Below are 27,975 nucleotides of genomic sequence, written 5' to 3'. Positions count from 1 at the left end.
GACAAAAGGGAAATGGAGCTGAAAGGGTAGGGCCAGGTCAAGATGGTGGAAAGGCCCATATTCCATGCCAAGAAGTCAGAACCCTGCTGTCAGCAAGAAAAGGTGTTGAAAAAAATTTTTTAAGTATAGTAACAATATAGAAGATTGATGCAGGAAAGAATAGAGTTTTGATGGAGAGACTTGATTATGATCACTTTGATATATAAGGTTATATAAAAGCTAAATATGAATTTTTGATAGAAGTAGAGGGAGAGGAAAGACCAGACCAGACTCCAGAGATTTTTTGAAAGAGAGAATCTTGAGTATTTAGTTTCCAGTTGGAAATAAGGAAGAGCAGAAGTGGGACACAAGGTTTTTAATGTGGCTGATTAAGTAATGGTCCTATCATTAACCAACAGTGGAGAAACTGAGATAAGAGCTCTCTCTGTGTGTGTGGCCATTATCAACAAAACCTGCCCCAAATTGGAACATTTCATTCTGTTCCCTAAGAATTATTTTTTTTTTCTCAAAGGAAAATAATTTCTACTGAGATATTTTCCTGGGGTGTTACTGAAAGATTGACTGATCAGGGAACAAGATTTCATGTGAGAGGACCTGAGAATTCCGTCTATCCTTTCAAACTTTGACATCATGTGTTGTTCTCTTACTTGATTTGAACTTCAGTTTCCTTGTATATAAAGTAGGGATGCTCTCATTGCTTGCCCTGCAAGTCAGATGATACGATATTGGAAAGAACACTTCTTAACAATATAAAATGCTATGTAAATGTGAGAATTGGACTTGTACATATCATTTGGAATTGGGCAATAAGGCCCTGAGAACATGTTTTGAGGTTCCTTTTCTGTACTTCCAAAATATTCTATCATATTCTCTGCTGACATTTTTAAAGTATGGTTTTCTGTTTGTATATGCTTTTCCAAACACAAATATTTATGCAAAATAATTATTTTTATTCAATGGTTTAATAAAAATTAAAGCAAAACAGAAACATAAACAGGTTGATATGCTATATGTTGATATTATTTGATCTCTTTAATTGGGTCATGAAAAAGAAGTGTATGGATGTCCTTTATTTTTACTTTTTCTGCTTTTACCACCCATCTGTCTTCAGCCAAGTTCCAACTCTGCCTTTGCTCAATTTAAGGCTCATATCAGAATAAAGCAATTAGAAGAGGGGAAATAATCTGCATTTCCCTATAGCTTTCACCTACTCTAAAGTAGTCTCGTGAAACTAAAGCTTTAGAAACTGGAAAAGATTACATCAATCCATATCAAAATCTAACTTAATTAACTCTTGCAAATGTGTTATACATGACAGTTTTCAGATCTACTAAATTACAAAGTTAAAACAATGAGTTTTTTTTTTTATTGTTAGCTTTTTTTTTTGGCATTAAACAAGTTATTTTTGACACCACATTTCAAGAAAACTTTAGGCTCTGTCAATCAGGACAGCTAGTAGAAACAACCACATTTTATATGTGAAACAAGCATGATAATAGATGTTTCGTTCATTTCTTGTTAAGATTACTTCGCTTTGTTATTTTCTTCCTGTTTTCTCTTTTTTTAAAAAAACATATTTTAATGGAAAAGATCTGGTATTAAAATGAATAATGATATTTTTCAGGTTTACAATTTAAATCATCCATAGGAAAGCATATTTATCATGAAACAGTAAAAGAAACCAGTTGTTGTTTTCGTTTTATTTTCTTTGATGAATTATCAGACTTAGTTTACATTCCTGTTTTCACTACTTAAAGTTAGTCATTGAGTGGTATTTTCACAAACTACTGGCATATGATTGCTAGATTAAAAACAAAAACACATCTTAAATTTGGTAGACAAGCACTTCTCTCCCCCACTGAGGTCATTGAGTTGGTTTTTGTTGAATCTTTCCTGGCTGGGATTTCCCAGTCTCCATCCTAAAGCATGTATGGCTTTGGCTTATTATAGGAAATCCTGCAATGTTTGCTTCTTTCCTTTCATCTAATATAAATACCTATAGAATGGATGGTTCCAGGATCACCTTTTTGACCCCTCTCCTGTGTTGTAAAAGACACTAACTAGTCTCATGATTCCAGTTGCATTTACTTAAAAAACAAAACAAAACAAAACAAAACAAAAAAACACTGCAGTTTTTTCTACATTCTATTAAATTAATGATATATTGCTAATTATGGGCATTTGTATAAATGAAAATAATTCAAGTAAGTAATTTAAAAAAAAAGAAAGAAAGTAACAGGTATTAAGAGCTCAACTACATCTTTTTGATGAAAGAGAACTCTTTCCTAAAATGTCAGGTAATGATTGGAACCATCCAGTGATGAATGGAATTAAAACTCTTATGCAGATTTTTACTTTCATTTAGACTTAATTTAATTTCGATTTTGGAGTGGTAGTCGAAAAATTTGAATTAGTGGGGATTAATTCAACAACTTTAAGAAATGTCAGCTGATTGCAGTGGAATACAACCATAAACCCAGCTACTTGGGAGGCTGAGGCACAAGGATTGTAAATCTGAGGCCAGCCTGGGCAGGTTAGTGAGTTCCTGTCTTAAAATGAAAAGGTGTGGGGATTGTATAGAATACTTATCTATCATGAGCAAGGTCCTGGGTTCAATTCCCAGCACTGAAAAAAAGAAAAGATAATTATTTAAAGGTAAATGATAATTTTAAGCATTGTTCTAAAAATAGGAAACTGTATTGCAAATATTATGTTAAAGAAAACTTTTGACATTGACTTCATAGTAATAGACATGTACAGTAGTAATAGAAGAAAAAAATGGAAATACTGATACATAGCTGGAAACTTAGGTATTTTTAATAAGCATGAAGAAAAATGAGATTTTGTCCATTAGCAACAACTAAAACATAAAAATAATGATATTTCTGATGTTATTCACCATTATTAACTTATTTCATTAAGCATAATTGAATGTTATTGGTTCTGGTTATGTGCATTCTATGAAGTATGAATTTCAGAACAATTTATGTTTATATTTGATAAGGTTTTAGTTTGGCATTAGTTTGGTGTGATATCAAATAAAAGTTTAAGAGGATACACATTCTTTGCTATAGTTTGCTTATTTAATATATTCCTTCTCAGTTTACATACAACATTATTCCAGTTGAGAAGAACAGATGGCCTATTTATTAATTGTGCAGTCAATACTTCTCAAACTAATAATGGATAAGTACTTACAATAAAGTGGCAGCAGTAAGAGTTAGTAGACTTATATATGTTTTTCCTGTGGGGTCCTGGGAACCCAAAGTATTTATTACCTGAGAACAAAGAACCTTAGGGTTAAAGGTAAGCAACTCTATCTGATATAACTAATACTAGGCCTCTAAAGGAAGAAAAAGCAGAAAATGGTCTATGGTTTGCTTTTAACTAGGAGTCAGTTTTCTTTTTCCTCAGTCATTTATGATGAAAGTCACATATTACCTCAGGTGAAAAATGATGACAAACTTGTATTACTAATATTTTGCTTGTAGCTATTTGCCTCTGAGCAGTGTGTCATTCTTTATAGGGTTAGATAACTTTCTATTATTCCTATATGATTAAGTTGTTAACAGCATTTCTTAAAGAAAAAAATTCACTGCTTAGCTTTTTATTTTATTAACCTCTTACTTCAAGGAAGCATTAAAGCATTAATATAACTGATTACAGTTTCAGTTTCCTAACATTATCTGATGCTTAGCTTATTAAAGTACAACACCAATATAGGTAGCAGTTATCACCATGCTGAACAGAGAATTATTCTTTTTTCTCTATGATTACTTTTTTCCTTTCAAGGCTTTTTCTCATTAGTAAATATTCTATTGATTCTGTATAGGAATTCAAGTTTAGTTTAAAAACTGAAAGAATATGCTAGTAAATATTTCTAATTCTTTAATCTTTCATTTGTTTATTAATTTATTCACTTATGAGTGAGTGGATATGTCTATGCCAGGTACGCCTCTTTTAAGCACTTTAAAATATACTTTGAGCTTTATTTGGTCTTAAGAGTTTTCTCAAATAACATTTACCAAAAGTCCAGAGTAAATACCTCAATGGCAAATAAGTACATGAAAATATGCTTAACATTATTAATCATTGGAGAAATGACAATAAGATTCTATTTCAAATATTCTATTATCACTCTGAAGAGATGCTTATAGATATTTATTAATTACAGGTGTTTGTGGAGAACCTTCATGTGTTTGCTGGCAGGGATTTAAAATGGTACAGCCACTTTGGAAAGCAGTTTGACAGTTTTTTTAAAATGTTAAATTACCAGATTGCTTAGCAGTTTCATTCCTTGGTATTTACCCAAGAGTAATGAAAACATAAATTCAATCAAAAACTTGTACATGAATGTTCATAATAGCATGATTCATAATGGCCCAAAGTAGAAACTAACCCAAATGTCCATCACCTGATGAATAAAACCTGGTGTATTCATACTGTGAAACATTTTTACAATAAAATGAAGTATATACTGATTCTCAATGACACAAATACTAATATTGAACCCATTTTTATTAAGAAGAAATTAAGGCACATATATAACTTATATTGTTAGTTTTTCTGAAAAGAACAACTTAGAAGAGGAAAAGTTTATTTTGGCTCATGGTTTCAGAGGATCCAGCCCATGTTTGGCTGGCTGTATTCTTTTGGGTCTGGGGTGGGGCAAAATATCATGGCGGTAGAGGAAAGTTCCTTAGCTCATGGAAGCTGGGAAAGTAGAGAGGAAGAGAAGAAGGAGCCAACAAGAGTCCCCAGCCACCTCTTCCTCCAGCTTTGTCCCACTTTCTTATAGGATTCACCATCCCAGTAAGTGTACTCATTACTAACCCATCAAATGGATTAAGCCCAATGAGGTCAGAGCCCTTAGGAACCAATCATTGCCTGAAAGGCCCAGCTCCAGACCTTGCTGCATTAAGGAGCATGCTTTTAACACATGAGCCTTTGAGGGGGACATTCCAGACCCAAACCATAGCACAGTCCAAGGAGAGAGAAAAGAAAACTCACATAACCACGACCTCAGAGAACTTACTTGACCTCTACATTATAATGAGCTTTTGTTCCTGCTGTTTGAAATCATTGTCCCTGTCCTTCTTTCTCTTTTCTTCCTGACCAAACCTTTTGAGAGGGATTTTACTCTTATCCCACTTCACATGCTGATGTCCCCCCTCCAGTGGAAACTGCTCAGGTACCCATGCTTGCTTTCTTCATAATTTCTTTGCAAGACGTCATTCATAGGCCATACATTTAACAGTTTTAATTCATATATTTCAGTGGTTGTAGTGTCACAATACATTCTGAATATTGTATGTAATTGGCTGTTTTCTGTCCTTTTCATATTTGACCTCTTTTTGACATCTGGCATTGTTGACTTCTCACTCCTATACATACACCAGTCTCATTCATCCCTTTTCTTTCTTCCCCTGTTTACCTCATAGTTGTTTTCTGTCTTTGTGGGTTCCCCCTTCCCCAATCTGCCTTTAAAATTTTGATTTGGGGTTATTTTCTAATTATACATGCTGCCCCTGAGAGAGTTCATGACTTCAAGAACCACTAATGTGTGTGGCTCACCAATGTCTATTTCAGTCATTTACCCAATATTTATTATGCATTTATCATGTTCAAGACTCAGTTTAGGTATTTGGAATCTGTGCTGTTATTGAACCTACTTTCTACTGGGAAGAGAAAAGCAATAACAATGAAGTAGTAAAGAAGGAAGTTTGCAGTTTTAAATTGGCAATGATAGGGTTTGCTGAGCAGGTGACTTTTGAACAGAGAATTGAAGGAGGCGAGAAGACAGTCCTGCCCCTATTTTCAGGAAGATCATGTGAACATGGCAACAGCAAATAGAAGGATACTAATGACAAACTTGTTAGGCACATTTTAAAAAAAGGTAGGGAGATAAGTGAACTGGAGTTGAGGAGCAGGGTGGGTGGATGTTGGTGCTGAGATACTGAGTGAGCAGGTCAAGTAGAGATTTATGGATCATTATAAGGTCTTTGGCCTGTATGTAAAATGAGGTTGAAGAACAGGATTTTGTTGAGCAAAGGAATATGATGGGCACGTCTTCTGTGTTCACCATAGACTCCATGGTGGCAAAGTTTGGAGCAGGAAAACAAGAATAGAAGACTAATGAATTGGTGCAGTCTTCATTCTCCTGTATCATAGACCAGCACACCTAAATGTCCATCGAAAATACTTACTAGGGCGCCACACTTCTCAAGTTCATCATCTCTAAAGCTGAACCTATCTCTTTTCCCAGCTGCCTGTTCTAATGTTTCTCCCTCCTTCTGTAACTTTTGTCTTGAGAAAGGCCCAAAGAGCCACCCTTGACTTTTCATGGGTTCCTTACTATTCAACCAAATTGAAGATTAAAAATGTTTAAGTTCTTCATATGGCATACATTACTTTACTTTCATCCAGTGATTAGTTAATCCTGTATTTCTGCTGCCTTTCAGTAATTGACATTAAAATGACTTTGGTTTCTTAGATAAATGCAGGATAAGGCTCTTACAGTCCTTTCTGACTTGTGAAGAAACTGCTCTGTTCACTTCCCTGCCTGGCCTGGGCAGCCTCTACTTCTTATTTAAGTGACTGATATGAAGGTGGTATGTGCTGTAGTTGGGTTGTATTCCTGCTCTACAATTTATGAGTAACATGACTTTAATTACCACTTAATAATAATTCTAAGCCTCATTTTCTTTCTCTTAAACAAGGCACAAGCATAACCATCTGTCTGGATTTTTTGTTTGTTTGTGTGTGTGTGTGTGTTAGATATAATACTTCTAAAGCCTAGGTAGTAATGACTCAAGAATAATACTCTCTCTAGCGCATATGCTTCAAGAAGACAGTAGAAGGGACTTAACTGAAAGTCATAATTGACATTAGGGCTTACTCTTTGTGTTGTATGATGCTGTGGATCTTGTCAAGTGCATCTGCCACCACATAGACATAGTATCATAGACTAGTTGCAGCGCCCCACAATTCCTATTTCTTTCTATCCCCAAAGCACCCTTGGAAACCATGGAACTTTTTGCCATCTTTTCTGTTGCCTTTCCCAGGATGTGAAACAATGGGAATCATATGGTTTATAGCCTTTGCAGACTGTTTTCTTTCACTTAGCAATTGAATGGATAGTTTTAATGGAATCCGTGTCTAGGTTCTCTACTTCTACATATAGTTTTTATTAATATTGATCTGGCTAAGAGCAATACTTTAATAACAACAGTCTTTTTTATTACTCTACAAAAGTAAGGTACCCTCATCCATGTCAAATCTTACTATGGTGCATTGCCTTGGAGTCAGAAATTTTAATATTTTAACAATTTTAACTAATGCATTAAAGTTTTACTTTAGAGAAACCTGACAGGGAGACCAGTGAAAAACTTCTAATTATAAAATATATTACCCAAAAATTCTACGAAGAAGCAAGATGGAAGTAAAGGTCAAGAAAATAAAGTGTAAAATATAAGTTTCAGCTATTAAAAGTATCTCTTTGTATATTTAAGGGGATAATGATTATACTAAATTGTTATGGATTTAGATTCTATTGAGTATATTTAAAATATATGATGTCTTATTTTGAAATGGCAGTATTTTCCAACGGAGTAGAAATTAAATTCTTTGAAGGCATACATTTACTTTAGGTGAAAATTGTAGATGTTAAGTTAGTAACAGGTGAGGGTTATATAATGTTTCAAAATTTCAAAAGTCAATGAAAAATGTTGAAGGTCTACCTACTCTATAAAACTTAAGTTTGTTAACCTGGCTTGTAAAATCCCTCTACACCTCTCCTTCTCTAGTCTTTTTTTTTTTTTTAATGTTTTAAAGTACCTTTTCTTTCTGTCTTTATTTTCCAGCAAGAATGAACTATTTGAATTTCCCTGTGCATACCCCACTCTTTCCCGCCTATCTTAATTGTGTTATTCTTCCCTTCTTTGCCTCACTAAACTGCTCATTCTTCAGGTCCGGAAGTCTCAAGTGAAGAACCCCTTTCTGTATCCCCCTCCTATTGGCTCAAGTCTCCTTTTCCTTGGTCCCTCAGTCTTCTTCCTAGGACTTCACACATTGTCTTGCAGCCAACCCCCCAACCCCCCCCCCCACTTAGACTATTAGCTCTTCCAGAGTAGGAACTGTGTTTTATCTTTGCCTCCTCAGCATCTAGCTACTACATCTTCTGGCAAGGAGTTTATTTATTGGACGAAGATTAATTATTGAAGTAAGAAAGATAGATTTCATTTGTCTGAAAGTTAATTGGACAGCACTTTTATTCTTTCAATTACTGTTTTGTTTTATGCTAATTTTCTGGCTGTTGTATCTGCATTTACTGGTAAAGTTTTCAGTAAACTTTCACATGAAGGTGGACCTGAAATTGAGTCTGAGAGTCACTGCCCAAGAAAGAGAAGGAACACAGTCTTTGAGCAATTAGGCAAGGACTCTAGTTTTGGCTCTGCTGCAGAGTTGCCACTTGACCCTGGGCACAGTAATAGCCTAGGTGGGGGTTGAATTTTTTCATTAGTAAAGTAAGTGACTAGATCATTTCAAATGCCTTCACCTTGAGAAAAATTAATAAGGTGAACAAATGATTACCCTTGACATAGAGAATAAAAATTATGGGCTTCAGTTATTTTCTTATCATTTATACTGTGAGCATTATAGGTTTTATTGGTAGATGATAGGGATCTTATTCATATCACCTACAAACTATAAATTAAAGTAATTTGGGGTTAATACAGTATGTTGATTCATATAATTTCAGATTACATTTAGCTTTTTTCACCAAATACATCATTTACCTGATAAATATACTTTCTAGTGCATTTCTATCATCCTAGAAATGAACTTAATTATGTCAAAACATTTCTTTGTGTCCAATTACTGAGTCACTGTAGCCTTAGTTTAATGAGAAGTAATATTAAAACAATTGCAAGAATGCTTTCCTATGTTTTTGGCCATTTATAATATGTAATAATTAAGTTTTATAAAGCCTGATTGAATGACATTTAGGTCTTTTATAAAGGGTTTGAGATTGTGTTTGGCCAGAACAAAGGCAGTATTTCCTTTCTTGTCTTGCGCTCCTCCCTGCCCTCCTCTTCTCCACCTGCTTGAGGAAAGCTGTATTTCTTCAGACAAACCTCATAATTGCCCTTCTGTGCCTGATTTGGGCCTCAGGAAAGGCCCATAGCATCTGTAAAGCTGGCAGCAAAATGGTATTTCCAGGCAGGCACAGGGTTGCTGGGTAGTGAGCCAATCCACAGCTTTGTCTGAGCAGCTGAGAACTTTGCCGGAGTATTACCACGGTGTTCAGTAACACAGACCTGTGCCATGAGCAAGTAAAGCACTGAGCAAGTGTGAGGGTCAATATTTATAGACCACTACGTAGCTGCCTTGCAGAGAAAGACGAGAGAGAAACACGCAGGCAGAGGGCAAGGAAAGAAAGACCAGAAAGACCGCAGTGGAAGAAACTTGAATTTTCAATGTTGTTTTTTTTTTTCTGAAAAAAAATCTTTTTAACTGTCAGGTTCAAACTTCTGCTGAATCATAACCATTTGGCGCTGAGCTATGACAAGAGAGGAAACAAAAAGTTAGACGAGCAAGCCTGCCTTAAGTGAGAAGGTAAGTAATTAGCCAGTTCAGTCTTGCTTTTACTTGTAAACTCCATCTCCCTGTTGGCTGTTCTGATCAGTAAGCAGAGGACTGTGTGGCATGCTAAAGCTACTAAGGAGGGCTGTCTGCTGCTGAAGAGTGTTGTTGGTGGCAGTGTAGTTTTGTGTACTGCTTCCGAGAATGCTGTGTACATACATAATGCACTTGATGTGGGTGGTGGGAACAGCTGTCAAACACTAATTCCATGTGTGTCCTATCAATAAAGTTTCTGTCTCTCCTTTCTGTCATTCTCAAAGTCTTCCAGTTGGTGAGTTCCTCTTTATTTTTTATATCAGTAATTAAAACATTAGTAACAGTTAAGTTTATAGTAGTGACAAGGCTAGGGGTGTATGGGAATTTTCAGATGAACATGTGAAGATGTAGTAGATAGTGTCAAAATGCAGAAGGTGGGAACATAGGCATCATGTTGGTTTTCTTTTTTTTTTTTTTTTTCCTAAACTAATGTCCATTTGATAGTGCACTGAAGTGAAATAGTGCCTTTGGGAACAGAGATAATCAGGAGTGACGAGGAGTAAGAATAGCCTTCTTAATCCAAGGTGCAAAAGACTTAGGCACTTAGGACACAGTCCTTGCTTGTCCAGGTGACTTGCTACTGGTTTCTTATAAAACATGACTTGCTATTAAACATTAAACTAAAACTAGTGCCTCTTGGTACACATTGTTTATTTTTCCTGTCACCATGCATAGCACTTGTTTCTGTGTGTGTTCATAGTGCTGCAGTATGTTCGTTTATCAGTTTGTTTCTGAATATCCCAGATTATCATTCAAAGTAGTAGTGTTGAAGGAGACAGGAATAAATTCTTTTCTATGCATTTTTGTATTTAGAACACTCACAAAGTTTATATGTCTATTACCCATGGCTTAGAAAATAAATATATTGCCTCTCTAAACTGTGGCAATAACTACATGATATTTATGTACTGACATAGTGAGAGTTTCCTTGTTTGTTTGGTTTTTTGGACTGTGGAACCATAAACAGTATGATATTTTGAATTTTTACATTATACATGAGTTTATATTTCCAAAGCGTTTTCTTACTACATATGTAAGTTAAAAACACAGATAATAGTAATGCTGCGGTACATATTAAATGATAGGCCAATAGAAATAAAGAACAACTAATACTCTGGCACATATTGTGTTAGGGCTACTGTGCAGAAACCAGCTTATTCTAAAATAGGATTATACCAGGTCAAAGCAACAGGTGGAATAGGTCTCAATTAACATAAATATCTTAAAATAAGGCCAGTAGCTGTGCAATATCACTTTTTTAAATGCATGTATAATTTTTTTAAATTACATAAAATGTGCACAACATCAGATTTATTAACTCATAAATGCTTTAAGACTGATCTAATTGATCTCTAAATTTGAAGTATTTTTAACACTTATTTAATGCATGTTTCATCCTCTGAACCATTTTTTCAAGTTCTTCCTGTCAGTTTATTAATGAGTTTGATTTAGATTTTTGACACTGTTTATTTTGAAAATGCCATCATGGTTAATCCAGGATAGGTATTTCTCAGTTAAAGAACCTGAGTTCAGCAATAATGTTATTTTTTTCCTGACAGCCTTTGAGATACTGTGTCATGGGCAAGAATATAATTTCAGTTTTTTATTAAGTATCTCTCTAGTTTTTTTATCTTGCATATACATCATCATAATGCTTCTTTACCCTTTTTATTTATTTATTTTTATTCCTTCTGGCATCTTGTTTCTGAAGTATGACTTTGAAACTTTGGGTAGAAAACAGGGCAAATAAATCACTACAACAAAGAAAAACCAAAGAAACATTTTTTTTTTCTGTGAATAGAAGGAAAATAATAGAAAATTAAGAGATTGGTGCATAATGTCTAAAGTGGGCTATATATTGCTTGAAGTTTTTTAAAACTTGAAAAACTTGTTCAACATTGTTTTTTTGGATTATTGTTAATCCTGTATTAGTTATTTATCATTTTAAAATAATGTTTTTATGCAGGCCATTATTAAAAAATGAATGTGGGACCTTTTATATTATGTGTTAAGTATCTATCGAAGCAAGGTGAGTTTTGAAATGTTAATTTCAGCTTCCTAATGAACCTCACTGTCTCTACTCATTTGTTATGATACCAGTCCATCTGCTACATCACCCTTAGAGTAATCAGATCTCCCACCTGGTGAACACATTGCTTGCTGCAAAATCCCTCCCATCTCTAGCTGCTAGAGATGGGAGGGATTTAAAGGTCAAGCTTCTAGGTACTGTGAGACTCTTTTTGACCTGGCTGCTACTTTTCTGTATTGCTCTTCTGCCATTCCTTCTAGGATATTAGCTACATCTGTCCTACCCACCCATGAGATTGTTACCCATTTCCTCTTTTTCATGCTCCAGCAATATTCAATATCTTATATTTCTTGAAACCATCTATACAGTGTTGCTTCTCTCTGGGATTGACACTGCCCTGTCTGTCTTGAAAGCCTTCTTCCACATCTTTGCCTGTCAGTCTCAATGGAGGCGTCCCTCCCCAGGAACCCTTCTTGGTCCACTCTCAGCTTCTTTATAGGCCTTAGTTACAGCATTTGGCAAAGCTTTCTATAATTTTCTTGGGTTTATTTTTCCATGTGAGACTGTAAGCTACTTGTGGCCAGGTTTTAAAATGCTTTCTTTTATGTTCCCCTGAGACCTACCATATAACAAATGTTCCAGAATTTGAAAAAAACAACAAAAAATTCAATTATTTATTTTAAGCACCCACTTTTTAAATAGCTCTTTTAATATATTTTAAAACTGGTTAGATTGAAAGAAAGAAACTCAGGTAAATAATATATGGATTGAGGACAGTAGTAATGATTTGTAAGATAATTATTTTGTCTTTCCAGCACCAATCACAGGAGTGTGCATCCTCATCCTCATCCATGCATGCAGATAGTTGTTGAAAATACAAAAAAAAAAAAAAAGTACAAAATGCATTGTTTTGAAAATGTGTATTCAGGATATATATTTCCCAAGTGTTGTTTACTCAGTTAATTTGATGAAATCTGTCAACATAATAAGCTAGTTGTGGCTGCCACATGCACTGCTGAGATAAATTGATACCCAAGCAAACTAGCCAGTGGCCCACCTTCCAAAAGGCCAAGAGAGAAATTCAGGAGGATCCATCCTCATGGATCCTAGAGAATTATAGCATGGAATTATTCCCAAAGTTACTAACAAAGGTGTTTCTTCAAATTTTACTTTTGTTGCAGAGATATTTAGGGATTTAGGGAAATGATAGAAAATCATGGCTTAAAAATCCTCAAACCCAAAAGGTGATACTCCATTTTAGTCAGAAGAAGAATTTTCTTCTCAAAATAGAAATGTTGAAAGAAAAGGAAGTCGATGTTTAATAAAGTAGTTGAGAAATAGCAGCTGTTTCTTTTTGTTCTGATACTCAATAAAAATAAAATTTATTTTGTCTTTAATGGTTTTATTTACCCATCATACATAAAAGTACTTACTTTATATATGAAATATTTTGTATACCAGAGACAACTATAAAGCTTCATGCATAATTTCAAGTAATTTACAGTTTTTCTCATTTTGATTATTTTGACTCCTTAGTGTACTCTACCAGCACTTTCCATTATTATTTAAGACTTATAAACCTTTTCCAGACATTGAATATGACTCTTTTGTTTGTTTAACCTTGAATTGTATCTTTCTCAGGAATGAAAACAAGTTGGTATTTTCATAGGAAAATTTGTTAACCTTTTAATTGCTTGGAATGGACCATACTCAATTTGGAATTTCTTTTCAGATATATTTTGTCCCTGTAACTCGCCTATGGTAAAACTGATGTGAACTGGCATGTCAAATTACATATGTAATTTATAGAGGCTGGGAGGGTAGGGGTTTCACTGGTCATGGATGTAGAAATGTACCTAGTTCCCATTGGCTAGTAAGGACAGAAATCCAAGTTTCCCCCAGTACCGAAAGATTATATAGCAAAACCAAAAAGGCAAAACACCATCACCACTACCAAGGAAAGGTCAAAGAACTTTGTGGTTGGAATGAGGTATAAAGGATTTCACCAAAATAATAAAGTCTTATTTTATTATTGTTAGCAGCTTACCTTGCCAATGAAAACTTTTCTATAACTAAGCATGGCATAGAATTCATAGAACCCGAAAAAAATAATAAACCCAAAGTACCATCTTGAAGCTTTTCTTCTTCAACTCTTTCATGTTGTAGACAGGCATTTGTAGCACAAATGGGTAACGGAACTTTCCAAACACTAGCTTTTAAGGCATCCTAGTTAAGACTTGGATATAAAAGAAGAAATACATAATTACTAGGCCAGTATTTTATTAATATTCTTACCTGATTTTAATGACTTTTAATTGATTTAAATTGTCTTTATTTAATTCATTTTCAAAATATACTTTTATTTCTTGGACTTGCTGTCTCATGTCTTCTCTAATATTCCTTTCCATTCGAGTTAGGTATCCCCTGAGTTCTTTCCATATCCCTGTTTCTGAAGTTTCTATGTCCTCTTGTAGAATTGAGTTGTCTTGCATTGTTTGAAATCCTTTTTTCCCTTGTTTTCTCATGTTGTCCACGTTACTTTCCAGTTCTTTTTGATTGTCGTGTTTCTGCTCTCTTCTATAGATTTGTTTTGTTTCTGTATTACTCTGATGTCTCTCCTTTGTGTTGTTGAACTATGCCTGCTAACGTGGGTTCTGCTGGGAAGGAATTCCGACGTCCGAGCTCCAGTGACGACACTACTCTGCTATGCCGTGCCCCAGTCTCCTTGCCGGGGTGCCCTAATGGGGGAGTGTGAGTGGACTGTCTCTGTTTGGTTTCAGCACCCGGTCGTGGCAGGCAGGCAGACTCCCGCCGCCCAGTATCTCAGGCCGTGGGCAGGTGATCCATCGCCAGCGGGAGGGCGTTCTCCTACCGCCCAGTTACCCTGGCAGTGGATGAACTGTCGCCGGCAGGCCTGCAGAATCCCTTTCTCTCGCCATCCACAAAAATTAACTCAAAATGGATCAGGGAGCTAGGTATCAAATCAGAGACACTGCGTCTGATAGAAGAAAAAGTTGGCTACGATCTACAAATTGTGGGGTCAGGCTCCAAATTCCTCAATAGGACACCCATAGCCCAAGAGTTAACAACAAGAATAAACAAATGGGACTTAATTAAACTAAAAAGTTTTTTCTCAGCAAGAGAAACAATAAAAGAGGTAAATAGAGAGCCTACATCCTGGGAACAAATCTTTACCCCCCACACCTCCGATAGAGCCCTAATATCCAGAATGTACAAAGAACTCAAAAAATTAAACAATAAGATAACAAATAACCCAATTAACAAATGGGCCAAGGACCTCAACAGACACTTCTCAGAGGAGGACATACAATCAATCAACAAGTACATGAAAAAATGCTCACCATCTCTAGCAATCAGAGAAATGCAAATCAAAACCACCCTAAGATACCATCTCACTCCAGTAAGATTGGCAGCCACTATGAAGTCAAACAACAACAAGTGTTGGCGGGGATGTGGGGAAAAGGGTACACTTGTACACTGCTGGTGGGACTGCAAAATGGTGAGGCCAATTTGGAAAGCAGTATGGAGATTCCTGGGAAAGCTGGGAATGGAACCAGCATTTGACCCAGCTATCGCACTTCTCGGACTATTCCCTGAGGACCTTAAAAGAGCGCACTATAGGGATACGGCCACATCAATGATTATAGCGGCACAATTCACAATAGCTAGACTGTGGAACCAACCTAGATGCCCTTCAATTGATGAATGGATAAAAAAAATGTGGCATCTATACACAATGGAGTATTATGCAGCACTAAGAAATGACAAAATCATAGAATTTGCAGGGAAATGGATGGCATTAGAGCAGATTATGCTAAGCGAAGCTAGCCAAGCCCTAAAAAACAAATGCCAAATGTCTGCTTTGATATAAAGAGAAAAACTAAGAACAGAACAAGAAGAAAGAGCATGAGGAAAAGACTACAGTAAACAAAGACGAATCGGGGGAGAGAAACGGAGAGAGAAGGGAAAGCATATGGAAATGGTAGGAGACCTTCAAGGATACATAAAATTATAAGAGGTTATGAGGGGCAAGGGGGAGGGAAAAAAAAAAGGGGAGAGAATTGAACAACAGCAGGGGAGGTAGAGAGGGAAGATGGGAGGGGAGGGGAGGGGAGGGGGGATAGTAGGGGATAGGAAAGGTAGCAGAATACAACAGTCACTAATATGGCATTATGTAAAAATGCGAATATGTAACAGATGTGATTCTGCAATCTGTACTTGGGGTGAAAATGGGAGTTCAAAGCACAATTTGAGTCTAATGTATGAAAGATGATATATCATGAACTATGTAATGCGATAAATAATCAATAAAAAAAAAAAAAAAAGAAAATGAAATTAGTATGTCAAAAAGATATCTGCTCTCCTGAGCTCATTGTGGCATTATTTACAATAGTCAAGGTATGGAATTCACCTAAATACCCATTGACAAATGAATATGTAATGTGTAAAAGTATCCAATAAAGCTTCATAGAATTATTGCCCTCTAAAAAAAAAAAAAAATAAAAAAAATAAATTGTCTTTATTTTGCATACTCATTTAAAACAAATTTGTTGTATTTTTGTATCCTATTAGTCTTATTTCTTAATTTGTGAAAGTTAAAGCTAACAGTTATTGTCTGAAGTGAGATGATACTGTGCTTTTCCATTCATAACCAGATTTAAAGTATTTTTTTTCCCCTTCTGATAGCTCTCCTTCCTGGGCCCCCTGGTTTTCCCTGTTCAGTTTGGTAGTGTGATCACATCTATGCCTCACAACCTTTTTCCTTTCAGCAGAACCTGGTAGGTAATCCTGAAGCAAAGACAAGAATCTACAGAGACAAGTTTTATGCTTTGATTGTATCTAAGGGATTCGAATAGGGAATACACAGTTATATTTTGTTTTCTAACTTTGTTTTTAAGATGATTATTTGTTCTGGTTTACAGCAGGAAAGAGCCCTGAATAAAACAAAAATCAAAGGATCAAGTGTGCTTTTCCAGACTATATTGATTTTCATCTAGAATTCTTTAAACACATGTAAATAATTAAAGAGGGAGAAAGGGGCAAAACAGGGTTGTTTTGAATATGAATTCTTCTAGTAGGTCTTTATTACTCCAGTCCTGTTTCTACCACTCACTCCCAATGAAGTTGGGGACTTGTTGCCTCCTTAAGATTAAGGTTCCTGGTCAGAATGGTTTGCATACTTAAAGGTTAAGGAGTTTTTGAGCAAATAGTTAAAGGTTAATATCAGCTTCTTCCTGTGATTTCTGTACTTTCCTATGTCTTCCCTCACATCAAAATCAAAGTAATGTTCTTTCTACACTTCCCCAGTCAGTGGAAAAAGTCTGATTACCCTTTAGTGAACATTTTCTATTAGATTGGTAATGTTTCACATTGGATCTGTATCACCCATTTTTTAAAATTCTTTCCTGAAAAGAGAGTTATAATTTTGTGATCTTTTGAGGAAAGTGATATTTAACATGCTTTCAATTACTAGTGAACTTAAATCTGAGGGAATCACTAATAATTAGGATTTTATTCTTTATCATTTCTATTCATATGTTCATTATGTTTTCAGGGTTACATTTGCTTTTCTTGGTTTAAAAAAGTTCTTTTTCTTTTTTTTTAATTAAGTTGATTCTTTTTTTTTTTTTTTTGAGTGTTCTACTTGTGAGCCACACCCATTTGAGTGTTCTGCTCCTGAGTGACACCCACTAAGGTCTTGATTCTTTTGGTTTTTTTTTGTTTGTTTGTTTGTTTTTTTGGTACCAGAGATTGAACTCAGGGGCACTCCACCACTGAGCCACTTCCCCAGCCCTATTTTGTATTTTGTTTAGAGTTGCTCAGCACCTCACTTTTGCCTAGGCTGGCTTTAAACTCACGATCCTCCTGCCTTAGCCTCTGAAGCCATTGGGATTACGGGCATGCACCACCATGCCCTCTTAAGGTCTTGATTCTTTAAAGACTTACTTCATCTGTTTTCCCAAATTTTTATTAACTTTTTTACTGTTGTATGTTTTGAAATATCTTTATTTTTACAGGTAATCAATATTTCCTTCATCTCTGTTGAAATTTAGAAAGCTTTTATGTCCAGAAATAGTAAAAATATTTTTCTACATTTTTTGTTTAATTTACTTAAGTGTTAATACTGGGATCCCCATAGATCTTTTTCAGCACTTTTATTGAATCATTCTCCTTTTCCACTTTTTTTGTGAAATAATCTTTCTTTCATCTTCCTGTTTGTACCAATTTAAATCTTTGTGCTACCTCTCAACTCATATTGCATTTAAAATTTTATCTGTTTGGGGAAATAAAGTTTGTTTCTTATTAAATGAGATTTAAGCATTGGCATATGTTAGGGTGGTGGTAGTGGTGTTGGATTTAAATTGACATACTTCTTGAAATTGTTGGGGATAAGAGGCCAGGTATATTTCTTATGTTAAAATAAAACCTAATGAGAATATGATCTGTGTGAGAAATTATGCATTAATAATAAGCACTGTTAATGAAGGATGTGTGCATGTGTGTGTTCCTCTAATCCTTGTAACAGGCCAAACTTTGGTTGACTTATTCCTTTTTAGGATTAAGAAACTGATACCCCCAAATGTAAAGTAACTTGGTCAACCTGACATAGCTAACTGATAGGGTCATGATTTAGTGTCAGATCTGGCCTAAATCCATCTTTCAAGGAAGTATTGCCAAATAGAACAAATATGCTTGTTACCCTAAGTAGTGTAAATAGATGTGGGTCTATAGGGATCAGATGTCAGAAATACCAGCTTGAGTCCATCTGGGAAAAAGTGAGTTCAGGAGCAATGGCTTCCTAAAGTGTAGCCACCGATCAATGAAACTGGTGAAACTTGGAGCTTTTCGTTATTTGTCATTAGCACTGAAGATGCCAGAATCTCAAAATAGAAGTAACCTTGTCCCTTAAGTCATTTTGGAAGCAGTCAAAAAATTCCTTTAACTTTCCTGTGTTTTAGGTCTGCTGTTGATTTAATCATTTTTGTTCCATGTTTAATCCAACTTAGATTTCAGTTCTGCCTTGAGAGCTTGACAGAGCACCATTGCTCCCCCCACCCCCCATGTCTCCTGATGACCTTAGCAGGAAAATTGGCAAGGAACTGCCAGGACACAGACAGTGGCTGTTGCAGGTGGCTTACTATTTCTTTACTGTAAGTTACACGAAAGGGAGAAATGAGTCTCATCACCTAGCTGCCTTTGCTGTCATTTCTTTTTTTTTTTTTTTTTTTTTTAAATTTTTAATATTTATTTTTCAGTTTTCGGCGGACACAACATCTTTGTTTGTATGTGGTGCTGAGGATGGAACCCGGGTCACACGCATGCCAGGCGAGCGCACTACCGCTTGAGCCATATCCCCAGCCCCTTTTGCTGTCATTTCTATTTTAAGATATTCATTTAAGAGACTCAAAACTTGTACCCTATGTATCAAGCTTTGGTAGTCCAAGAAGGAAAAGAAATTCTGTATATTTTGATATCATTGAAACTTATATATTTATTGGTTACCTGGAATGATATAAAAGAGAATAGTGTAATCTGCTTATAAATGGACACACTTCATAAATATCGTTTATATGTATATATGTGGGGGTCCATATGATAAAGTTTATAAAAAATCACTTGTAATCTTAATTTTTTAATGTTTTTGATCACCACTAAATAATTTGTTCAATTTACCTCTTTAACTCAAGGCAAATATTTTTGCATAAGAGTAATAAAGGACTTTTACTACTTGGATCATTCTTGTTGATACATTGGTATATCTTTGGAAATAATCATTCTATATTTCATTGGGGTTTTTGTTTTATAACCTTGCCCTGGAACATTTAAAAGTAAATTATAGGGCTGGGGCTGGGGCTCAGCAGTAGCGCATTTGCCCAGCATGTGTGAGGCACTGGGTTCGATAGTCACCACCACATTAAAAAAAAAAAAAGGTCTATTAAAAATTTTTAAAAATAAATGAAATCTTGTAGTTTATAAACAAGTGGTTCTTATTATCTGGAAAATTATGCATCAGTATTTGTGCTAATTAGAAGTCTTAAGATTTATAAATAACTTAGGTATAAAGAGATTACTCGTATTATTCCTCCTTTTTTCAATCATGTTTAGTTTTTTCTTAAAAATGTACAGAGGATTGTTACTGATTAAAACATATGATTCTGTATATTAATTCACTAGGTAAATATTTGCTTTTTCTTTATGTAAAACTCACCCCCACTTAAAAGTTTGTTTTCTACTTTTTCCATTCCAATTTTTACATCATCAATAAATTAGCATATTATTATTCCCTGTGCTAGTTTATGTTACTAACCTTGAAATTTATTTCCATGTTTATTGTCAGAGTCTTATTGGCAAATTGAACTTGACAATAATAGGGAAAGAAAGCATGGTGACCTAGGACACACCATTCTACTGGAGGAATTCACAGTTCTTTGAATGTGTAATTTTTTTTGTTCATTTGTTTTAAATGAACCAATATACAATTCATATAGTCTCTTGAGTTATTCATTAATACTCCACATGCAGTTCTTTTAAATTATTATTGGTAGACATAGACAATGATTGAGTGATTTTTTTTTCCTTGTGCTGTTACCGTCTGAAGTAGATTGGTACAATTTCCAAAGTACAATATGAGTTTAAGATATAAACTGATGAAACCATCTATTCTTAACTTGGGGGACTGGTTTTGTGTGGGTTATAAGCTGTTTAAATACTACATGCTTCTCCTATTAGAAAGGAAATCAGATATCCATGCTAACATGATTTCAGTTTCTTAGTATACCAAACATGTATATAAGATTTGCAGAGATGAAGAATCAATTTTAAAATTTTGGTTGGATTTTAATGAAACATTTCTGTGACACATTTATGTTTCTATTTATTAACTGTATGGTTCTAGTGGTATTATAATTGATGCTGTTACAGACAAAAAGCATACGTGAGACCACATAGTGGTTTACAAATGTTCATAAGATGTGGAATACACAGAAACTTCTGCACCAGATATACTGTATGCCTGCTCATTTCTTCATGTTGGGCAGCTCACAGTCTTCCTAGGGAGGAGCAGGTGGCCAGCTAAGAAGCATCCACCTAGCTAGGAGCTATGCATGATAGCTGTTTCTCTCTTCCTCCTACCCTTGGTTACTCTTATTTTTTCCCCCTACTTCCTCCTCTAATTCCCTTCTACCTTTCTGTCCTGATTATTTGCCCTTGTTCATGAATGGCTATTGTACTGGTTATATGTCATACCAAGTTGATACAAATTTTTTTTAGCTTTAACTTTTCTTTTATCTTTTGACTTCCATATATCACCCACTTCTATCAGAAAACTGTTCTTTTGTATTTTACAGTTTGAAGAAAATTTTCAAGCTTCAGTAAACATTAAATGCCTGGAAGTCAAGAATTTTTTTATCATAGAGTGTTAAAGTACAATTAGTATCTTTCACAATTTCCCTAAAGTCATCTACTTTCTTATTTTATAATTAATGGCAACTTAGCCAAGATTATGCCATGGATATTTGTATGTAAGATAAGAGTCTCAATTAACTCATAATATTGCCACAGAATGTTTATTATCCCCCTTTTAAAGGAGAAGTATAAATTCAGAAAGGTTAAATAATAATGCTTAAGATCAAACAGCTTGGAAATTACAGGAGGTAGAAATGTAGTCTAATTCTTTTTGACTTTAAAAGCTTCACAGTGTAATAATGTGACTTTCTTTTAAAATAGGTAATTTCACTTTCCTTACTCCTGTACATGTCTAAAAGCTTGAGAAGCAGCAGAGTGCAGTATCTTTAGAGCAGAAAGCTTCTAAATGTAGCAGATGTCTACACCAAACATCTCCCTCCCTGCAAGAAAGGCAAAGTTCTGTTGACACCAAGTAGAGAATATATCTCAGTTTTAGTGCATTCTCATTTTAGTCCATATATTTTTTTCAGTTTTCTAATTCTACCTGGGTTTCTTTATAAAAACAAACAAAAAACATACTTTAGAAAGCATTTTCTTTCAGATAAATTCAGGCTACCTCTTGAATTTTTTTAATTAGTTGTAGATGGACACAATACTGTTATGTTATTTTTATGTGGCGCTGAGGATCGAACCCAGTGCCTTCTACATGCAAGGCAAGTACTGTACCACTGAGCTACAGCCCTAGCCCTCTGGATTGTTTTTGAGGCAGGTCAGATTTTCATTTGTGATCCACACATTTCTTAATTTTAGTTAGATTCTAATAGTTTTTTGCATTAGTTTTATCACACTAGAGTGGCATAAGTCATTAGATCACATCCTTATAAAAACTGATTTTTGTGGTGGTTGTTATTTGGAGATAAGTTTTTCTGTTTATATTTTAACATTTAACCTTCGCCTTGTTCTGCTTTTCAGGACCTTTACTAGAACTATGTGGTGTAGAAAATGACATACAAAACAAAATTTATTTTCAGTCCATTTAAAAAATCTGTTTTTTTAAAAGACTTTCTATGGAAGAAACAAAGAATATAGATAAAAATGAAATTATTGGTTTTCCTATGCTTGTTCTAGCACTATATTTATAGGATGTAATTTAATGTTATTATAAATTGAAGTGCCTATGAAATATTTTTATTGTAACATCATTTTCAAACAGTGTTTGTTTTCACACTCTTTCCCCAAATACTTTAAAGTAAGTATGTGACATGCATTTTAAGGATGGAAACGTTAATATGAATTGAGGGTGGGTGCAGATCCTAGAGTGAAAAACCAAGTGTTTCAACTTTCCCAGATTAGTTCTAAAACTTGATTAGCTTAATTGTAATATATGAAACTGTAAAGAAATAAATTTGTAATTATGTGTTAACTCATACCAGACTCTAGTAGAAATAATGAGTAGCAGGTGCAAGTAATTTAAGAAAAAAAATTATGAGTATTATCTAATATTGAGAAAATTGTATAAATTTAATTTAGTTGTTTCTGAAAACTTAGAAAAAAGTTTAATATGATCATAATGGCAGAACACCTGTATTGAGCTTGTGGAATTATGTGAGAATCTATTTTGAGAGCCACTGAATTATTGTGAAAAATTTCTTAATCAGTATATAAGGTAGCAGTAATATTTTTCTAAGCAGTACTGGTATGTCAGTAAGAGTTTATAAGGAAAATAGTCCAGTTTAAATAAACTACTGAATGTCTCATATAGCATGGGGTAAATTGATGACAGTGTGACTATGTACAATTATTTAAACTATATAAAAACTCTTTTTTAAAAAATTTATCAGGGTGGTGTTTTCCCCCTTAGCTTCCCCTACTTCTCTTTCATGTAATGATATGTGTGGACTTTAATGCCTCCATCTATGGCATTCAACCCAGCCCTTGTTCTGGTTAAATCCTGATGAGCCTTGAATCCAAGCTTCCACTATATGATTGACTCGTTTTTCATATGGAAAATGAAAATTAATCCTTACCTCATTCCATAAATAGAAGCAAATTGTGTACGAAAGAAGCACTTAACTATAAAAGGCAATATTTTAAGATATTTGGAAATTAATATGTTTATTATCTTCAGAATAAGGTAACAGTTTCTTTAATAAGAAATAGAATGAACAAACCATAAAGAAAAAAGTTAAACGTTAAAATTTAAAAAAAAAATGTGTTCATCAGAGGACACTCAAACATAGAGTAAAAAAGGCCCAAACCAGTTTGGTATACAGAATATATTGAGGTTCCTGTGAATCAATAAAAAAGTAGAGAATAAAAATAGGGATTTCAAAAGGAATAAATCCATACTGTCAATAAAGATATGAAAACTTGATGGGCTTCATTAATAATTAAAGAAATGAAAAGTGAAATTAGAGTGATACACTATTTTGTGTATACCATGTTGATAAAAACATAAAAGTCTGAAAATAACAAATGTTGATGCAGATGAAAAGAATAAGAACTCTCATACTCTGCTTATGGGAGTGTAGATTGGGACAATTGAATTATAAATAGAAATTGAACGTAAAAGTAATTTTTTTTAGCAGTTCAGCCCAAGTTGTCTATCCTATAGAAATTTTTACTCATATATCTCAGGAAATAGGTATGAGGTTTTACATACACACACACACACACACACACACACACACATATAATAGCTTTGTAGATAATAGCAAAACATAATTCTGGAAACAGTCCAACAGAGAACAGAATGGATAAGTTGGCAAATATTTGTATATAGTAGTAGAATTAGCATAATTATGAAAATGAATGAACCCAGCTGTGTGTGTGAACCTCTATGAATTCTCAGAACTTAATGTTCAGTGAAAAAACCAAGTTCCTCCAAATACTTCACAATTTCAATTACACAAACTTTGCTCAGAGGCAAACCCAAGTAATATATTTTAATGGAACCACATGTATGAGATCAAACTATAAAGGAAATCAAAGGAAGAGGATATTGAGTCCCTCTAGGGAGGGAAGGGTTGGATTCATAAAGGGCCAGAGAGCTTAGGAGCTACATAAATGAATGATTGTCAAATATAAATATTCAAATTGTTATAACAACTATGTTATAGATATTAAAATGGGTTTATATTATATGTAAAATTGTAAATTATAAGTAATTATTTAAAGTATACATACATAAGTAATTAGTAATGCAAAAAAATATATAGGAAAGCATTTTCTCCCCTCATCATTCTGCAAAACACCTTTAAAATTTGAAGCTAATTTTCTTTAGAACAAGCTTCTTGATTTTATGTGGGTGCTTATAAGATTGAATTTTTGCGCACTTTATGCCTACTATCCCTATTTTGCTAGCTATTCCTCAGATCCAGAGATTTTCCTTTAGTTGTTGTATTCATTTCTTAGCCTGCCATGATTTTCTGTTTGTAGTAGTGTGGTCGAATGGTGCACGTGCCTCACTAGCTTTTTTGGTCTTTACTATACTCAGATTTCTTTATTTAGCTCCCATGAGCTTGGCTGTAGTGCTCTGAAATTGCCTTTTCTAGATTTTTTTTTTCCCCTGCAGTATTTCTGGGAATCCTCAAGGGATTTCCACCTGGTTTCACATGCAGCCAGGTTGCCTCTGTGAGCCAACACTCGGGCCTTCTCCAGGTGCCAGCGTCCTAGTAGTCACCATCTCCAGTGTCCTTCCTGCTCCCAGCAGAGGCATGCTCCTTCAGCTGGCCAGTGGTGCTGCTTTATATTGTTGTATGACTTTATGTCAGAGGGATTAGCTATGTTTTTTTTTTTTTTTTTTTTTTTTGCTGCTGCTCTTGATAATGGTAATCTATTCCTGACTGCTGGTGTATCTGCTTCTTCTAGACTCTGAAGCCTATATTCTTGTGCAGTGCCAATTAATCATCTTTTATGTTTAGCCTCTGATGGTGTACCTTCTCTTGCAAAGTGAGAAAGGTAATAGCTGCCTTCCTGCTGGTACTTTTATTTTGAGAACCTCCAGCATGTTTGCTTAGGCCCTCAAGTGTTGCAGGTTTTATGGAATATTGTTTTCTAGGCACACATGCCACCAAGGTAGATGGATCAGAAAGAGTTACATGTATTTTTAAAGTTATAACTAGAAGCATTGGTTTCCTCTGAATCTCTGGTCCTGTTGCCAAGTCTGACTTGCCAGGTCTGGCTCTTTCCTTAAGAATAAATTCTCTCTTAGAGATCCTGGTTCCCCTTGAAAATTTACTTTTAGTATTTTTACAATTCATTTATAGCTTCATCTGTGGAGACAGAAATCAGTCAATCAATGAGGTTTAGTCTGTCCTCCACTCCCTTTTTCACTTACACACATACACACCACCCAACCCTAGATTCTTAGATATCCAGTCATGCCTGCACAGGTGAGAACTCTTATTTTAGATTAGGTTTGAATTATTTCTTAGAGGGTTCCTGAGTCCCCAAATAAATCTTTGGTGCACTAGATAGCTGGAGGGAATTGGTACTTTTAAAAGATACACAGCCACATGTATCAGCAACTAAACTCCAAACCCAGCCAGTATTCCATTAATAATGATGACAAAAAAAAAAAAAAAGCAAAAGAAGCAGCAGCAACTACATTTCATGTTTTATATTATTTAATCTCATTAAAATAAAACATATGAGGCAGGTTTTATCATCCCCATTTCACAAGTGATAAAACTGAGACTCAGCTTATAGAACTAATTCAAAACTAGATAGATAGTAAAAGTGGAACTAGGCTACATTATACATGATTATAAACTCTGTGTTTTTAACCTCAAAAGAGATGTAATCTTAAAAAATGCATTAAAATAATTTTATTAACATAACACTTTTATTTTTAAATTAATTTTAGCTGATACACAAAAACATGAGAATCACACACACTTATGGGGTACCACTTGATATTTTGATAGTTGTTTATATTATATAATGTTTAAATCAGGGTAAACCTGTTTCCTCATTTATCAGTTCCTCATGGTGAAAACATATAAAATCCATCCTTCTTGCTTTTTGAAATATACTGTACCATATCATTATCTATAGTCACCCTACTGTACAGTGGTACATCAGAACTTACTTGTAACTGTAACTTAGTGCCCTTTGATCAGCCTTTTCCTAGCCACTTTTTTCTCCCCATTTCTTAACAAAAATTAATTTCGATACATTCTTTAAAATCTGATTTTAGATTCTCTTACTAGTTTCTTACACTGAATATATCATCAAAATTATGAAGTATTCTTTAATAATATTATAATCATTTGTTTTAAAATGACAAATTAATGGCATTACTTATTTTGTGTAAAATATTCAAGATTGGTGTGTTTAATTTAATTTGATGGCTCTTTGTATATGAGAATGCAACCTGTAAAAATTGAGTATCTCATCTACTAAACCAGGAGCTGCAGAGGCCACCATATTTCATTGACCAGTAAAATCTCTTTAGTCAGCTTTTATTGCATTGTTATTAAGATTTGTTAAGCTTTCGTTAATTATTACAATTAAATGTAGTAGTATTTTAATAACATTTTCCTTGAATATATAGTTTTGAGTAATAAGTAGCTTCAGTTTTTGAATTTGGGTTGTCTTATAGAATGATTAAGGATGGAATGAGAGTGATCAAAATTCTCTGAGAAAAAACATGTATATGAGTCTTCATTGTCACACTGTAAATGAAAAAAAAAGTCACTTAAATGTCGGTTCTTAGTAGAAAACATAAATAATTACATAAGTAACTTATTATACAATTAAATCATATCTAATAGTTAATATACTGGAGCAATGTTTACCAACAGGGTTAAATCATTAAAACATAGTATTGAGCAAAATAATTTACTGCAGAGTTATGTTTGGGTAGGTGGTGACCCCCAAGAGCTACTGTGTTAATGTAGGAATGTTACAGGGGTGAAAATGATTAGATTATGAGAGCTGAAACCTGATAGTCTATTGTAATTTGAATGGAGTAATTGGTGGTAACTGTAGATAGATGAGGCATGGCTGGGGGAGGTGGGTCAGTGGGTAAGGGCCCTGGAAGAATTCATTTTCCCTGCAGCAGATTGCACACACTCTTTCTCTGCATCCTAACCCCACCACAAGATAAGAAGCTTCCTTCCATTGTACCCTTCAGCTATGGTGCTTTTCCTCACCTGGGACCCAGAATAATGGAGTTGGCCCACCATGGACTAAACCAAACTGTGAGCCAAAGTAAACTTTACCTCTTCTAGATTGTTCTTGTCAGATACTTTTGTTACAGTGTTGAAAAATTATTAACACATGAAATGCAAATGGATTTACAGTATCATTTATAAAAAAATGTTTAAACATTCCACAAAATAATATATATAGTTTATGGACATGTGCATAAATATACATATGTGTGTCTGCCAATCAAATAATATTAAAATGTGCTTCATAAGAGTAAACAGAAATACCAAGAGAATAGGTTGCAGATACTAGGTCCTATTAGAAAGTTTTAGCCCCTCATGCATGGTCCATAGTATATGTGTTTAATTGTTCATGTTCTGGATATATGCATTTTGTCCTTTTGGAATTGCATTTAGATGCAAGTAATGGAAATTGGAAATATTAGCACAACAAAACAGATTGTTTCTTAAAGTCCAGAGGTAAGCCACCAGGGATAGTGTGGGTTTTTCAGGATCCTCAGGGACCTAATATCTTTCTATTTTTTTATGCCCTCACCAGCCTAGTATGTGGCTTCTATCTTTATTGATATGTTATGGTCCATAGTATCTGTTATTGTTTTGGCTGCCACATCTAATTTCTAAGTAGTAGGATAAAACATAAATGTGGCGAATAGAACTTATGTT

General features: G+C 34.5%; 1 protein-coding gene across 6 annotated transcripts in view; it reads left to right on the top strand.

Annotated features, from left to right (window-relative positions):
* Positions 1-27,975, top strand: part of BMPR1B (bone morphogenetic protein receptor type 1B) — a 370,882-nt gene that overhangs the window by 215,376 nt on the left and 127,531 nt on the right. For 3 of the 6 annotated variants that reach the window (XM_081303652.1, XM_081303651.1, XM_081303653.1), the window contains one exon: positions 9,524-9,618. The exons of 1 other annotated variant lie outside the window; for it this stretch is intronic. The gene's annotated coding sequence lies outside the window, so the exon portion shown is untranslated. Of the gene's footprint in view, positions 1-9,384; positions 9,619-27,975 lie in introns of those variants that run through there. 2 more of the 6 variants (XM_081303650.1, XM_081303654.1) reach the window with 1 other exon arrangement.

Source organism: Spermophilus citellus (assembly GCF_964194105.1).
Source record: "Spermophilus citellus genome assembly, chromosome: 8".
Lineage (NCBI taxonomy): Eukaryota > Metazoa > Chordata > Mammalia > Rodentia > Sciuridae > Spermophilus > Spermophilus citellus.
The sequence above is the reverse complement of the archived record's forward strand: the minus strand, read 5'-3'. Positions and strand labels throughout refer to the sequence as shown.